General features: G+C 35.9%; 1 pseudogene; it reads left to right on the forward strand.

Annotated features, from left to right (window-relative positions):
* Positions 1 to 9,905: 9,905 nt before the first annotated feature.
* On the forward strand, positions 9,906 to 15,153 carry LOC112091021 (annotated as a pseudogene).
* The last annotated feature ends 1,980 nt before the right edge of the window (positions 15,154 to 17,133 follow it).

Here is a 17,133-nt window from a genome sequence, read left to right on the forward strand (position 1 = left end):
CCTCTGCCCATTTTTGCTTCGATGCTTTGGTTTTCCTTGTCTTTTTTTGTCTCATTTTGGGGGAAATGATAGGGTTTTATTCTTTCTTTCACTTCTCTTCTTCGGGTGTTTTTATTTGTTGCTTTGGTTTGATTTTTCCCCGTGGTTTTGTTAGATGGTTCCTCCGGCTCATGTGGTTTTTGGTGCATGATTTTTGGCTGTGATTTGGGGGAAATTTTAGGATCTTATCCCTTCTGTTTCCTCTCCTTTTCGGTTGTTTTTGTTTGTGGCTTTGGTTCTATTTTTCTTCGTGGTTTTCTTGGATGATCCTTCGATTCATCCGGGTTTTGGTGCAGGTCTCTCCGGTCTAATTTTAGGAGAAATTTTGGGATTCTATCCCTTTTTTCTCATGCTTTCTTCGGCCGTTCCTGTTTGTGGCATTGGCTCGATTTTGCTCTCTGATTTTGTTGAATGGTCCTTCAATTTATTTAGGTCTTCGTGCAGATCTCTTTGGTTTTTCTGGGCTGCCTCTACGCTCACTTCATTCGTGGTTTTAGTTTCGGTTTTTGTCTGCTTTTGGGCAATTGCAAGTTTGTGCTTTTTTTTTTTTGCCGCAGGTTTTCACTTCTCTTTCCATACATTTCTCCGTCCTTTGCTTTTGTACTTCATTTGTTTAGATTTTTTGGTCTTTACTAAAATTTCACCTGGGTTTTAGTGCAGGTCTTCTCCCTTTTCCTCGGTGGCTTCCATGTCCGTTTGATTCGTGGTTTTAATCTGCATTTGATTCGTGGTTTTAATCTGCATTTTAATACCTTCTTCGATGTTTTTTCCCGTTATTTGCTTTTGTCCCTTATCTGTTTAGATTTTTTAGTGTTGGCTGAGATTAGAAATAATTTATTATTAGTTGGCATACATGGTTTTTGAAAAATTCCCACGCGATAGTTCTCCTTTGTTCTTGATAGATCCTTTTGTTTAGAGAGGGATTTTTCTCCACATAGTTCCGTGTTGTTTCTGCTTGATCTCCATCTTCTTCTCCTACATTTATTGAATTGGTGATCTGTAGAGTCTACAATGTTGATTTTTCTTACCACGTTGATGATTTATACACATTTTGTTGCAAAAGTATTAAATGAAACCTTGATTTTCTCCCTGCCTGAGGAGGGTGAAAAGTTTATGCAAATATATATATATATAGACACTTTTTACTTTTTTTTCCCTTTCCGTTTCCCTTTCTCGAGCTCATTGTTATATTGGGAGCTCATTGTTATATTGGTGTTTCTCTCTGTTTTTTTTTTTTTTTTTGCCTTTTCCTTATTATAAACAATGGTTTTTTTCTTTTTTCTTTCTTTCTTTTTTTTTTTTTTTTTTGCTATTTAGTTAGGGGATCTTTGTCTCTCATCTTTGGTCCAACGACTATATGCTCTCACGTGTGGCGTTGTTACAGGCTACGCAACTATTCTCTGCTTTTGTATTTAAGAATATAGCTGTACATAAATTTGTCATGCATATCTTTGCTTCTTTCCATTGCATTTCACGTCTTTACTTCCCTACCTCACCTTCCATCATTTACTGTTCTATTTCATCATCCATCATTTACTGCTTGATCCTTTTATCTCTCTAGCTTTTACTCCTTCTACTCACATTTGGTTGGCTGATAATTCAGACTTGAGGCAATATTTATAACGCTCCAGGTACTGTTAACAATCCCTATCCATACCTTTATATAATTTTTAGCGATGTGTCGCTCTACTGTGGCGGTATTAATTGTGTTGTTTCTGTTTTGTTATCTGCCTTTGTTTTCCTTTGTATTTGCTCAGTATATGATATTTATATGTTGACCTCCTTATTTATTTCCCAGTCACACGTATATATGTCTGTGCCTTTATCTATCTCAGTTTTCATAAGTTTTTTTCACGTGGTAATGATGATCATTATTCATTTTGATCTGTTGAGTTTTGTATAATTTGTTCAAAGATTGCTGTGAATATGTTTCCCTTATTTAGATTCTATTTTTATCCCCTATTTTTGTGTTGGATTTTTCACTGATTTCTCCTGTCATTTCCACTTAATGCGAGGCCTTTGCCTTCTTTGTATTTTCAGTTTCGTTCAAAAACTATTTATAAGTATCAATTTCTTTTTCAACTACAGAGCTTTGACTTTTCTATCCTCTTCTTACAAAAAAAATTGTAGGGGGAACAAAACAGGGACCCTCCTATTTTATTTTGATCCCCTGATGATGCTCTTCATCTCCTCATTGCTTTATTTGTTACTTCTTGATGTCTTTCTTTTTCACGTTTCTCTTACTTTCCTTCGTCATAAATCGCAAGTTTTATTGCTTTCTTTTTTTTTTTCCTTTGTCTTTCAATTCACCTGGTAGTCTTTGGACAACTTTATATATTGCTCCGCTTATTTATTTTGTAACATATATGACCTATAATGTGTGTGGTGGATATAACATTGTGCCCTTTTGTGCAGTTGTCATAGTAGGCAGCCATAATCTATTTATCATACATTGCTGGGAACATTCTATATCTAAGCCACAGTTGCTGGCTGAAAACATTGTTATGCCTGTGTCTATTACATTTTTAAGCCTCTTTTGCCCATTTGTTTGTTTGCTCATTTACTTTATTATTTGTATTTTCTAAGGTTTGTTATTGTCTGTTGCCTCATCCTATTGCTACTGCATCATTGACTGCCGTTCGCGTTCAATTGGTCCACATTTGGCACATTAGGGAGGGTTTATAGTGTTTGAGGTATTGTTAATAGTTTCTACACGCGACTTTATAACTGTTGTTACTCACACTACATATATCAATTCCCTTGCTGAATGTTCTGATAAGTTGTTTCTCACCCTGTTCATAAATGCTGCCAACCTAAAATGTTGGGAAATATTCTGCTCCATTCTTGGTGAATGCTAATGGTTTGCATCTTTTTTCTTTTGTGTTTTATTAGTGATTGGTAAGTATGGATTGATCTGTTGTTTACTCCTTTCTTAATCACATATGTGCTTAAATGTTCATGTTTCACATATTTAGTCTTCATTCGGTTTTCTAATCAGGCCATAATCATTCTAGCTAATCTTCATATCGCATGTTTTGGATAATTTATTAAAAAGTTGTTGTCAATGCATTTTCCTCCATCAAATTCCCACTTTGGCTACTTTTTGTCCTTCTAGGCTTAAAACCTTTTGGCTGTTCCTATTTTGGTTTCTCTCCCTGTTCTAACGCCTTTGCTTCTTTGGTATTGCTATTTCATTGAAGGATTATCATGCACAATGTGGAGGGAAAAAAAGACAAGCCTCTTACTTAATATTAATTTATTTATAATATGTCCTAACGTTCATTGTTCTTGTCCTATTATGTGTCTTCATTCTATTTTGTATTTCCTTACTACATCGTACTCATATATTAACTTCCTGTTTGTGCGTTTTGTTGCAAATACTGTTCCCCCTGCAGTGGAATGCCCGTTTTGTCCTTTTTCCCTTCATCTTTCCTCCTTCCATGTAGGGGCTGCTTGGTCTTTTTAGTTCTCACGCGTTGATTTAGCTGTTTTGTCCCCACTTCTTTTTCCTTCCTCGGTCTCTTAGTTCGGTGTTATACATATACGCACATATCTTTATTTATAGTAGTTTCGTTCAGCTTTTTTACGTGGTGATGATGATTACAATTGATTTTAATGTGTTGAGTCTCATGTAAATTGTCCAGAGATTGCTGTGAACATATTTTCCCTACTTGAATCCTCATTTTATTGTTTTTGAGTTAGATTCTTTCATAATTTCTCCTTTGTTGTTTTGACTTATTCCGGGGCTCTTGCTTTCTTTGTGTTTGGTATTTCATTCGTCTCATGCAAAAAAAAAAAAAAAATGTCAAGGGAAAAAAAAGAGACTGCTATTTTATTTTGGCCCTCTTATGACAAGAGTCTTGATCTTTTCATTGTTTCATTTATTCCTTTTTGATGTCTGTCTTTTCCACTTCTCTTACTACCTTCTGTTGAGCATTATAAACTTTATTGATGCGTTAGTGTCGCTGTTTTTTTCCTCCTTTCATTTCACCTGGTAGTCATTGGACAACTTTATATATCACTCTCCTTATTAATTGTGTCGCATGCAAACTATAACCTATGTGATGGATGTAACATTCTATCCTTTTGTGCAGTTTCCATTACTAGGCAGCCATGATTTATTTATTACACATTGCTGAGAACATTCCATATCTGAACCATAACTGCCGCATAAAAGCATTATTACATCTGTGTCTATTAGCTTTTTGAGTCTCTTCTCCCCATTTATTTCTTTGCTCACTTAACTATCCGCGTTTCCTAAGGTTTGCTACAATTTATTGCTTTGTCCTCTTACTTCTGTGTGAGCCACTGTTGTTCACATTCAAATACTTCACATTAAGCGCTTTGGGCAAGATTTATAGCATCTGAGGTATTCTTAATAATTTCTCTCCACGACTTCCCTACCTCCCTTACTCGTACTGGATGCATTCCTTCCATGTGCTAAATATTCAAGTTATGCGCCTTCTCCTCCTTTCTTTTCCTTTGCTTTTTCTCTATTTTGCTTTGCTCTGTGCATGTCTTTAACCTTTTTGCTCTCCTGTGCTCTGGCACTGCACTCTTGCCCTTAATATATTAGGTCTTTATTTGTTCTCAGCCTTACCTTCTCCTATCATTTCTGTGCACATAAACTCACATATTTCATCGTAACCTATTCATAAAAAATTCTTAGAGTTGCTGCATAACTGAGCCAGAATTGCTACATACCAAATACTATTATCTTTACATACAATCAATTTTATTACATATTTCTCTCCTTTTTCTTTGCTTATTTATTGATTTATTGTTTTACTGATGTTTTCTTAACTCCTCTTTCTTTGCTTATTTATTGATTTATTGTTTTACTGATGTTTTCATAACTGCTCTTTCATAAACTCTATTTGGTTAGCATTTGATATGGCAGAGCTTTAATTTGTTCGCCCACTTTTAAAGGAAGAAACCAGGAATAAAAGACATCAACATGAAGTTCTCCATTCATGCATTATTCGTTGATAAATTTGGCTTATTCAAAGTTGTCATCCTATTAATTTATTTTGTACAGGATAATGCGCAACATTGTAAATTTCATATTTTTTACTATTATAGGCATCTTTATGTTGTCACTTATTCTACAAATATACACATACAATCACAAATACAAAATTATTGCTCACCGCAACGCGCGAGTACAAAGCAAGTATTATCTAAAAAAGGGCAAAAAACCCAAAAATTCTCCAACAGCAACTCCTACTTGTTGCTGCAATGGAGCACAGATTTGAGTGGACCGAAAAAACTATGGCCTTTTTCGTTTTACAATTTAAATTTTTTTATTAAAATATTTTTTTAATAAATTTAAATTTAATTTTTTTATTATAATATTTTTTTTTCAAAAAAATTTGAGTTATGATTTAAATTGTGAAAACAACACTCTACAATTTTGAGGATAAAAACGGAATAAATTTTTTTTTTATTGTAAATAGACTGAATTTCAACTAAAATTAATGCCGGTCCATTTTAATAATTTGTATGGGTAGCTAAAATAGGCTACGCACTACAATTTCCCCAAAAACTGAGCCATCAGCACACCAAGATTTCACTAGTAGTTGTAGTGACGTATATCGCATTTGGACGGCTTTTGCTACCAATTCACAAGTGTACATTGTTATTTGTTATCCATCTATCTCTTATTTAAATAAATAAATAAACCAAAACAAAACAAAACTCAATTTCATATTCCATTGCAACTACAAAAAATGGTTTTGGCCAGTACCGGAGACGTTACAGCACAAGCTACCCTAAACACTCTTTTGCTCGGTTTTTTGGACGTGAGTTTTTGCTACGTAACATGCTTGTTGCCACTTTTTCAAATCATGTTAAAGTTATTGCACTCCATGAAGCAAGTTGAGAATGTGTATGGTTGAGATCTATAATTCAACATATCTAAAAAACTTGTGGACTATCTATCAATAAAGATCCAACAATATTATTTGAAGACAATGCAGCATGTGTCGCTCAAATAAAGGAAGGTTAAATCAAAAGTGACGTAACGAAACACATATCCCTAAAGTTCTTCTCATACTCCCAAGAACTCGAAAAAAATAAGGATATTGATATTCAATACATTTGATCAAGTGACAATACATAAGATCTTTTCACAAAGACACTTCCCACTACAACATTTAGAAAACATATGCACAGTATCGAAACGCGTCATCTGTAAGATTTATGAAGAATACCTATACATGTAAACTTGAGGGCGAATTTAAGTGGTTATACTCTTTTTTCCTTATTATGATTTTATCCCACTGAGTTTTCTTGATAAGGTTTTTAACGAGATAACATAAACACATATAGATAAATGATGTATTCTTTTTTCTTTTGTTATGATTTTTATCCCACTGTCCTAGTAAGGTTTTTAATGAGGCATCATGAATGGTGGACATCTAAGGAGGTGTGTTCTGAATAGTAGTTGTCCACCTCAGTCAAAGTTACTATGCAAGTTTGTCAAAGTTAATGTTCACGTCAGAATCTCACTGTAAAAATAGTAAGTACTGTGCAAATAGTAACCGTGAATAGTAAGGCTGTTCATGGGTTGGGTTGGTGCGGGGTAGGGTTTTTTCTTCCTCCGCCCCAAAGGGTGCGGGTTACACATATTCAGCCCCAACAATGTTAAAAAAATTTCACAACCTAATGATGTTTGGGTTAGGTTGGGGCGGCCGGGGTGGGTTGGGTGGTCGTGTTCATGCTGCCAAACTTAAATATATCTAAACAACATAAATTTTGAAAATTAACTTCAACATTCAAAGTTCATCATCAAATAGGAATAATACTAATCAGTCCATCATCAAACAATTGTCAATTCAAAGTTCAATCCAACATTAAACATGAAGCAAAGTAATCCATCGAGCATCAAACATAAAGCAAACATAAATTTAATCAAAATTCAAATCAACGGCAACCATCATTATTAGTCCACACTCATAGACATGAAGTTGAGTTATCTACAAAAGAAATGAAAATAGATTAAGTAATTACTTGGATACTTTAGACCTCATATGATAGAAATAAGTATAACATTAACATTTACGTATAACGGTACATAAAAATTGTCTTACCTAAATTTTCATAAGTCTCCAAGTCATCCAAATAGTCTCTTACTTGCATAGAATCATGTGTAGACTTCAACCAATTTTGAGTATAGACAAGGGCCTCCACCATCTTAGGATTCAAAGAGTTCCTAAATGGATCCAGAATGCGACCACCAATACTAAAAGCTGACTCGGAAGCCACTGTGGAGACTTGGACAGCAAGTATATCACGGGCAATTTGAGACAAAACCTTGAACTTCTTACTATTATCTTTCCACCATTCTAAAATATCAAAATCAGGGGTTAAAGGGTTCACATTCTCATCAGCTAGATACTTGCTCAGGTCATTTTTCTCCATATTATCCCTTCGTTGCTATAAGAATTGACTTAACAACTTATTGACCGCTTGAACAGGTCGTTCTTTGGGAGTATTTGTAGCCATTTCTCCATTTTTTCATTGTCTACCCCTTCGCCATAAAAGGACATCAAACTAGACAATGTTTCATCCACTTTTTTGCACAACTTTGAGGTGGTGGTAGCATCATAAACAATGCTAAAGCAGTACCGAAGATAGTCCCTTTTATATCTAGGGTCAAGTACAACAATAATAAACAACATACAGTTAATATTTTCTCCATTGCCCTAATATTTTTCAAACTTTCTTCTCATCCCAAAAGCCATGGTTGACAACACGCAATCACTACTTTCTCATAACTCACTCAACTGTCTTTGAATGGAACAAATCTCATGGAAAGAAGTGTTGGAAGTGACATGTTGTGATGCACTAAATTTCAAAATGACTTCATAAAAAGTCTTAAGAAATTGAACAAAAACCTTGGCATTTGCCCAATCTTCCTTAATTGGTGGTCCCACTTTTCTCTTCCCACCATCTTCTTCCAAAAAGTATCCTAGGTACTTTTCATCATCCTCTTCGTATCTATCAAAAGCCTTTTGGAACTTAATAGTAACATTTAACATCATGTATATTGAGTTCCACCTAGTTGGGACATCTAAAAACCATCATCCCTTTATATTCAACTTTCTCTGGCTCCACACAATCTTTAAACTTTTGTAACCTCGCAGGAGAAGATTTTACATACTTAACAACATTTTGAATTGTTGTTATTGAGTTATGCATCTCCTTTTGTCCTTCATTTACAATGAGGTTAACAATGTGAGCAACACAACGCTGATAGAGAAATACACCGTCCAAAATAGTGCCCTTCCACCCATTCACCCTCCGTTTGAAAAAACTCAAGGCTAAATCATTGACAGCAGCATTCACTGAATAGTGCCAAAATTTTTTCTATAAATAGAAAGATTCTTTATTTTATATACATTTACAAAATTAATGAAACTCTTTCTCTCTAATTTCTCTCTCTAAAGTTTTTCTTCTTAATTTTCATAACAATGTCGTATTAATTAAGATATTTAAACTGACACGGTGTTCAACATATATAAGAGGGGATAAAAATAAAGGGACACGTAAGTCAGCCAAGCAACTAGCTTTTGAAAGTTTTGGGTTACTTGTAGTTGAAATTGGTCAACGATATCTGCTCCATTATTGGTGAGATGTGTGTGCAATTTCATATGTTGCTACTTTTTTTTCATGCTGAAGAAGCTGGGAAAACAAAAAAAACAAAAAACAAAAAAAAAACAAAAAAAAGGAAGGAAAATCAATATAGGCAAAACTCAAAATCTGTTGGGATTATGAATGTAAAAAATTTCCGTGAAGGTGAGATGAAAGTAATAAACCTATCTCATGATGAATTTCTGTGTGAATTCTTGACCTGCACACTATGAGGATGAACAATAATATTCTGAAGATGAATAACGCTATCTGGAAATTGTCGTAGAAACCGTTACCAATGTTTCGTATACGTGATTCTTTTGTCTTATACAAATTACACTAATTTGCAGGGAGATAATACTGGAATACACGGATGTTGTTACCGGTTTGAGTATTTTTACCTATTTTGTTGTTAAATTTATTGCAATAAATATAAGAAACACATTAAATAAGAAAAAGACACATGAAAGTTGGTATCACGTATCGGTAACAACTTACTCCACAGCATATCAATCTCCAAGAATTATATCAAAGCTGCAAATTATTCTCCAAATCAAACCCAAAATCAAATCCTTCAATTTGTAAAATAATACCAATAAAAAATTCCAACAATTTCTCCCTTGAATATTGTTTTGGCAAAATATCACATTATAAATAAACAAAAGAAACTGTTTCAAATAAACACAATCAAACTAAAACTCTTCCTAAACTAACACAAAATCAAAGTCTGCATAAACTATTCTCCCCCTTTTTGACAAAACTCTGTAAAAATATGGGAACCTTCTTCACGTATCCAATGCTATCTGTTGTTGGACCTGTTGCGACATAACAAGCAACGGATTCTAGATATAATGGTGCATCATCTTCTTCAATGGTGTCTCCCCCTTCATGACTACCACAAACTTATTAGAATGAGAATGAAAGCCATTGCTTGCAAAACCGGTACACTAGGATCTCACCAAAATACACGTTAGTGACCTGCTCTGATACCAATTATTGGTACCGGTTATGTCTTTTGTACTAAGTTTGTTGTTAAATTTGTTGCAACAAATTTAAGAAACACGTGAAATAGAAATAGACACAGGCAATTTGGTATCGCGGAGTAGGTGATTACCGAACCGTAATACCAAATTGCTTGTCTTTTTCTATTTCACATGTTTCTTAAATTTGTTACAACAAAATTAACAACAAATTTAGTAAAAAAGACATAACTGGTACCAACAACGGAAAAAATACTTGCTCTAGGGTTTACTCTGTTCCAATTGATCTCAGAATCACTCAGACTAGACCCCAACTTCCTCAAAGACATTGGTTGAGCCGAGGGACATTTTTCGGTTGGCCATTACTACCCGCCATGCCCCGAACCAGAACTCACAATAGGCATCGGCGAGCATACAGATAGTAGCATCATCACTGTGCTCTTGCAAGACCAACTTGGTGGTCTCCAAGTTCTGCATCAAGACCAGTGTCACGCCTAAGCCCGAGCTCTAGTCATAAATGTTGGGGACTTACTACAGGCAAGTCTTTGATATTTGCATAAACTAGACTAATAAACATTAAAGATAGAAGTGAAAATTTGTCATAGCACATTAAATTGTTTCAGTCACCTTACTATTACAGTTTATTACATCAAAGTGTGTTGGCCTTGTACTATCATATAATTATGTTTTCCTTGTACAACGGCTCTTGTAATTATGTTATTATTCTTTTTACGCTACTTCTCTTTTTGAGCAGCTAATCTCGAATGACAAGTTCATAAGCGTAAGTCACAGAGTATTGGCGCAAAGTGTAGGCCCAAGAATTTCGGTGGCGAGCTTTTTCAGAACACATCTTCAACCAGAAAGTACCGCAAGAATATACGGGCCTATTAAGGAGTTAATATCACCGTGAAGGACTTTGTTGAGCATTACTATACGAAGGGGTTCAATGGGATCTCTGCATTAGAATATTTCAAGCTATAAAGTTTGTGTGACATTAATTTGATATCAACTTTGGATCATGCAGACAACAGTAAATTGGCTCTGTTTTGTAATATAGATCCTTCCTGAGAAGTTGGACTCTCATAATTTGTGTACTTCCTAAACCTTGTGTCTTCTTTTACATATTTTTCTCTGGTTAAGGGATTCATGTTTATATATATATAGACATATATATAGTATCTCTGCAGTCTGCTTGATGCAATTCATATTCTGCTCTAGAGAAGGTGAAGGCTGCTAAATTTGGTACAAAGATACTAAAAGGTTTATGCATCTCAAATAACTAGCCCGTCTTCCATTTTCATACTAAAAGTTCCGAGTATGTTAACGATGTTTCTCATCAAACACGTGCACACGAAACTATTTTTTATTTTTTATATTTTTTTTACCGAATATATTTCTGAGCTAAAATTTGTCAAGAATTGTTTTTGGGTTGCTCAAAAGCAATACCAAAGTGGACCTTAGCTGAATTCCTGCATTTTCTTTGCTTTTATATCACAGAGTCCTCGGGAAGAATGCGGAGCCAAGAACTTATGTGGCAACGTTTTTTAGGACACATTTTCAACAAGAGGGAGCTCCCAAAATCTAGGGACCAATCAAGGAGTTACTGTTGGGAGAAAATCCCCCAGTCTACAGAGAAACAACTTTAGAAGAATGTGTCAATTATGTCAACTATGTATAATGATGTGGGCCAATACACTAATTGGGTAGACTAGAATTTTTTATCTCAAGTTACAATTACAGACAAAGAAGTGGTTGTAGTTTTTTTTTATGCTGTTTCACACCTCTAGGCTCTATCTTCTCCTTCACAAGTTTCTCTAAGAGAGGACTATCACAATATTCTGTATCATGTTGATCACAAGCTCAACTAAAACTCAGGAAGAAATCAACGTGACAGAAAAATCAAACTAGAGGCGTTTGATGAATCAAAACCTGGTGTAAAGGGACTTGTAGAAGCTGGTGAGACCAAAATACACAGATCTTCATACATGATGAAAGCAAGCATGCCGATATCTCAGCTTCTGCGAATTCTGTTTTCTTTGTTCCAATCATAAACTTGGAACGAATCAACGATTGGCCAAAGAAGCGAGACGAAATAATCAAGGAAGTCGGAGAAGATTGCGAGAAGTGGGGTTTCTTTCAGGTTTTCAACCATGGAATTCCCTCAACCACATTGGAGGAGGTAATTCGTGGGGTGCGTGGATTTCATGAGCAAGATCCTCAGATAAGGAAGAACTTCTATTCGCGAGATGTATCGAAACGGATCACGTATAACACAAATTTTGATTGTTTCCAAATCTAAGGGAGCTAGCTGGAGAGACTCTGTCTTGTTCTATCACACCAAGTCCACCAAAGTACTCAAGATTTTCCACAAGTTTGCAGATACTAACTAAAATACATTTGTTTAATTAATTACCCAGATGAGGGTGTTTTAAGGAGATTTCTACGAGTGTTGAAAAAAAAAAACAAAACAACTCTGGTAGTTTTCTGTTTCTAACCCTCGATCTTAATCGAGAATTGTTTATTCTGCATAAATTTTCAGTTTAATATGATTTTAACTATATCCAATAGTCAGAAACAGGTAACTACTGGTAAGAGACTCTACCGCGGAAGCACCCCTTGTTAAAAAAAAATGTCATGCATAAATAAAATTTGATTAACTTGCAGAGATTTAACGATGGATTATTCAGAAAAGGTGACAAGATTGGGGGTTACACTGTTTGAGTTGATGTCAGAAGCTCTTATTTGAATCCAAATTACTTGAAAGATATTGGATGTGCGGAAGGACTTTTTATTTTGTAGGCCAATACTACCCAGTTTGCCCTCAGCCAAATCTGACTTTTGGTGCAGCCGAACACATTGATACTTCTTTTATCACAGTGGTTTTACAACGCCAATTGGATGGACTTCAAGGCCTCCATGAAAATCAATGGGTCAATGTGATCCCTATTTCTAGAGCTCTAGTATTCAACATGGGAGATTTTATGCAGGCCAGTTCATACACTCCTTTTGATTCTGTTTGTGAATACCCAGTACATGTTTTTCCTTGACTGTTTCATTTGAGTTTACAAATGAAACCGGTTATTTTCCAGTGCCATGTTTTCTATAGTAACAGACTATGTTGGTGTTAATTGGCAACCTCTTCATGTTATGGAATATATTTCTCATTTATTTATTTTTTTAATTTCATCTTCTGAGATTTTTTTTTTTCATGTGTTTTTTTTCAGGAATATAGATGTTTAATTGATCTTATACATATTTTTTTTGGTAGCTAATCTCCAATGATAAGAGTTTCTCTGGTAGGAATATTCTATTAATAGTGTCAGTTTATAATCATTAGATCTGATCAAAATCACATCAGATTGAAAAAATATATATAATAGATAGTTTCTTAATACAAATTTGATGGTTAAAAGTAGATAACTACCGGTAGTTTATTTTTTCTGGTCCCACAGATAAGCTCATTTATCTTTGTAATTGGACTTTATTTATGGCCCTTAATATCCTGTGTCTATCTTAATAGTAATCTGTATAACTAATGTGACCTATATGTCACACACATATATAATTATATACAAAAGTATTGTGTAGTTGAAAATTATTATTGAGTGGCACTTTATTTCACTAGATAATTTTGGTTGCCAATGAATTTTCATTGTCTGTGTGGATAAGGATGCTTCACTACTGACCTACCGATCTCATCATTCTGTGGAAGTTAATTATAAACATGAGTAAAATTTGCATTTCTCAGGAGAAATTGGGCCACAAAATCATATCAAGTACCGAGAGGAAAAGTGTAACTGCAAGCGTATTGTATTGCGTTAAGTATCGAATTTTAAAAGGTTATATAAAATTTGCCATGACAAAATTCAGTAACACTAGAGTTATTTGATCTGTAACACAAACTATGATTTATATATCAGATCCCTGAAGCTAGTTACAGTTTTATATGGTCATTAAAGTTATGTCAACGATAATATAAGCATTTTGTTATTTTATTAAATATAAAAAAAAGGAGAAACCTTTTGTTGGGGTCTGTTAGATCCGAAAGATATGACGTGGCGGGGGTATGCACGTGTAAGTATTTGACTCGTTGGTGGCGTTTCCAACGTGGCTAAAACACTTACCGGGCCTTCGAAATAAATGACGACGGTAGGACCTCCGACGGTAGTGTGGTTCACCTAGGCCCAAATTAGGCTGAAGAACACATGTTCTAGGACCATCTTTGTTGCCAAAATCACGAAAATACTCCTGCAAAAATGTTAGAAAATCCAACAAAAATAATAATGAAGAACTTCGCGGATGAAGAATGGAGGGACGAGGGATCACGTAATTAATGGAGGAGGTGACTCGAGAGGTGGATAAAGCTTTTTGATGGAGAAGGTCTCCAAAAGCAGTTTGCAGGCTGCTTTGGAGGCTTTGAGTATGTAGCTTCGCTAGTGGATGGGGCGCTGATGGAGAAACGTGATATGGAGGAGTCTGATTAAAGAGCTCCGAAAGAGAATGCAGGTTGTTCTGAGAGCGTGGGGACTATTTGGAGCACTCCCTCCAATGGTAGACGAGAGTGACTCCGAGGTTGGAGACTTGAATACTTTTGGAAAAGTACGGAGATAACCCTCAGGACACTCTCAGGTGGTGTTGGAAGAGGATTTAAAAGTGTTCTTGAGGAGTTTCTAAGGAGGTCAACATTTAGAAGCTATGAGGTTCCTCAAGAACTTGAAGAAGACTCCAAGTCTTTGTAGCAAAACACTTGAAGAAAGCACTCAAAGGGAGAGTTTCAACACTATGATGTGCTTTCTGAAGTGTAGGTGTGTTAGTCTCTTGTCGTTGAAATGAAGAAGGTAAGGGAGTGTTTATAGGATGAGATGGGAGGTTTGAATACTCATTTTCATTTGAAGGAAGGCTATTAGGGGCTTTTCTTAGTTTGACAGAGAGATGGTCCAGAAATGGAAAGGAAGATTCTCGAATGGAAGAAACAGTGACGGGCTGACGGAGCATTCTCATTTGGAGGAAAGGAGTCAGATAGCTTTTCGATTTGGACAAAGAGACTCACCGGAAATGGGATGAAAAGTTTATGGAAATTTGCTTCGGCGGCGTTCTGACGAAGTAAGACACAAGTAATTCCATTTGGAGCAAAATCCCAGCTACCTTGTCAGAGGAGGCAAAATGACACCTTAGAAGTGGAAATACTTGAAGGCCAAGTTCCGAATTTTGAGCTAATGTGAAGTGACTTCAAACCTAAAATCTCCAAGATTATTCGACTCAATCAAGTGCTCTAAAGACTTTCCTTTTTTGGGCTCTGATCGTGTGTTAGACCTTCGTCGGAGATTGTTTGTACGAGAATGACCAAGCAGCCATTATACTTACTCTGACCACAGATTGCTCCAAATTCGTACAAATGATCAGAATGGACAACCTTATACAGAGAAGTGCTGGGAAAGCATGCCTGACATGGGGAATGCTCCGAGAGGCATGTTTGATTGCTAGAAAAGCCTCCAAATGAATCAAAACTATTAGATTTCTCAGGCTTTTAGGTTGGAGAAACTTTATGAAGAATCAGGCTTGGGTTTTGGGCCTTTCAAGGGGTGAAATAAAGAATTTTAGGTGTCCAAACACAAGGAGAAGGCTTTCTTAGGTTGAATCCTCCATCACCTATTCATGCTTAATTTGACTAATTCTGAAAAGTCTCCAAGTGGGTTTCAAATTGGGTCAAATTAAGGATAAATAGGCCTATGTGATCACTCATGGCCCACCAAACCACAACCCAAAGGAGTTTCTCGAGTGCGGCTTGGGTCCACGGTATAGATCCTCCATATCTTCATCGGTGAAGGAAATGTAATTGGTGCTTTGGAGGAATACTCTGGTGGCGAAGGCTTCATTGGAGTAGCAACATGGTCCTTGCTCTGCAGAAACCTTGAGCAAAGCCTCTATAGCAGCCAAAAGAGCCTGCGGGCCAAGGCCAAGCTTGTCAAATAATGACTTGAACTTTGGGCTTTGATGGACCACATGAACCATTGATGTTGTCAAAACATGGATCATCTCATGATCTTTATCTCCGGGATGGAAAACTACGGCAACAGATTCGCGATTTGGGCCACCATCTCCGGAGGACTTATCGGTTGATGGAACAAGACAGTCCGTCAGAGCGGAGGGTGCTTAGAAGAGATAATACCTTGGGTCTGGGAACATGGCCAAGACTTCATCGGTGACGAGAAAATCATAATATTCAAAAAGGTCACTGGGGAAATACCAATCAGGAATTTCGGCTGGATAAGATTCCTTAAAGGTTATGGGCATGGAAACAGTTTGCTCTAAAGTGGCAGGTTGCTGATGGAATGAACGCTGAGTGCACAACTCCAAAGACACGTTTAGAGGGGATTCTCTATCAGGTGACACTTCTGGAGAGGAACTTATGACTATCACCTCCAGCTCTAGTTGAGGGTATGTAATGACTGAGAAAATTCCAGACCTTAAATAATACAATTCATGTATTTTTAAGCCAAGGATTTTCTTAGAAAATATTATGTTATATTGTGAATGGAGGATTTATGGAATTAATATATGTATTCCTAAATTCTATAGCAAATTTCATGTTAAGTTCATGTTTCGATCAAGTAAATTCGATCGATAAATTCTCGCCGTATTTTAAGGCGGAATAATTTTCAGTACAAGTATAGTTTGAGAATCTTAATTTCAAGAATCTCTAAGCACGGCACGATGTTAGCGGCGTATAAAAAAAAAAACGCACTGGCATTTTAAAAGAAGAAAAAAATCCTTAATTGCTAGACAGTTAGGTTAAAGTCGCAAGATAAATACCTATAGTAGATGGGTACAATATGAGCTCGGGAGTTGACACTGTCAGAAACGTCATTCTCGGGATAGAATACAGAAAATTAAAATTTAGAATTTGTTCAGTCTAAAATTAATTTTAAGACTTGAAACAATTTGAAATATTACGCGAGTAAGAATATAAAACAATATTGAATTATTCAGAAATTAATATTGGACTGTAAGTAGTAGATTAACTTACGTAAGCTAAACTAATTACCTCTAATCAATATAAATTTAATCTGTTTAGAGGAAATAATTGAGGATAAGATCAGGCACGTAATCTTGCCTTAATCAGATACTTTATATAGTGAAATTTTTAGGGTTCTTACACTTTCTTTCTCTTATTCTCGCTCATTCTCTCTCTCCTCTCACGTTCTCTCTCACACAAACCATCAATGGCCAAATACTCAAGTTAAGATTCCGACCTCCATTTTTGACACCACCGGTGTCAATAGAAAGATCTCGACGAGCTGAGTTCAACGACATGCGGCACGCCCTCCAACTCCGCCGGAATCAGCCGCAATCACCGGCGGAAGTTCCGAAATTCCCATTTCTTCCCGTCGTGATATCTCCCCCATCCGACCTCCGATTGAGATGATTTCAGTCCCTATGGACTCAGTGCAGCGAGACGAAGAAAACCCATCCATTTTCA

This window comes from Morus notabilis, unplaced genomic scaffold (genome assembly GCF_000414095.1).
Source record: "Morus notabilis unplaced genomic scaffold, ASM41409v2 Scaffold147, whole genome shotgun sequence".
Classification (NCBI taxonomy): Eukaryota; Viridiplantae; Streptophyta; class Magnoliopsida; order Rosales; family Moraceae; genus Morus; species Morus notabilis.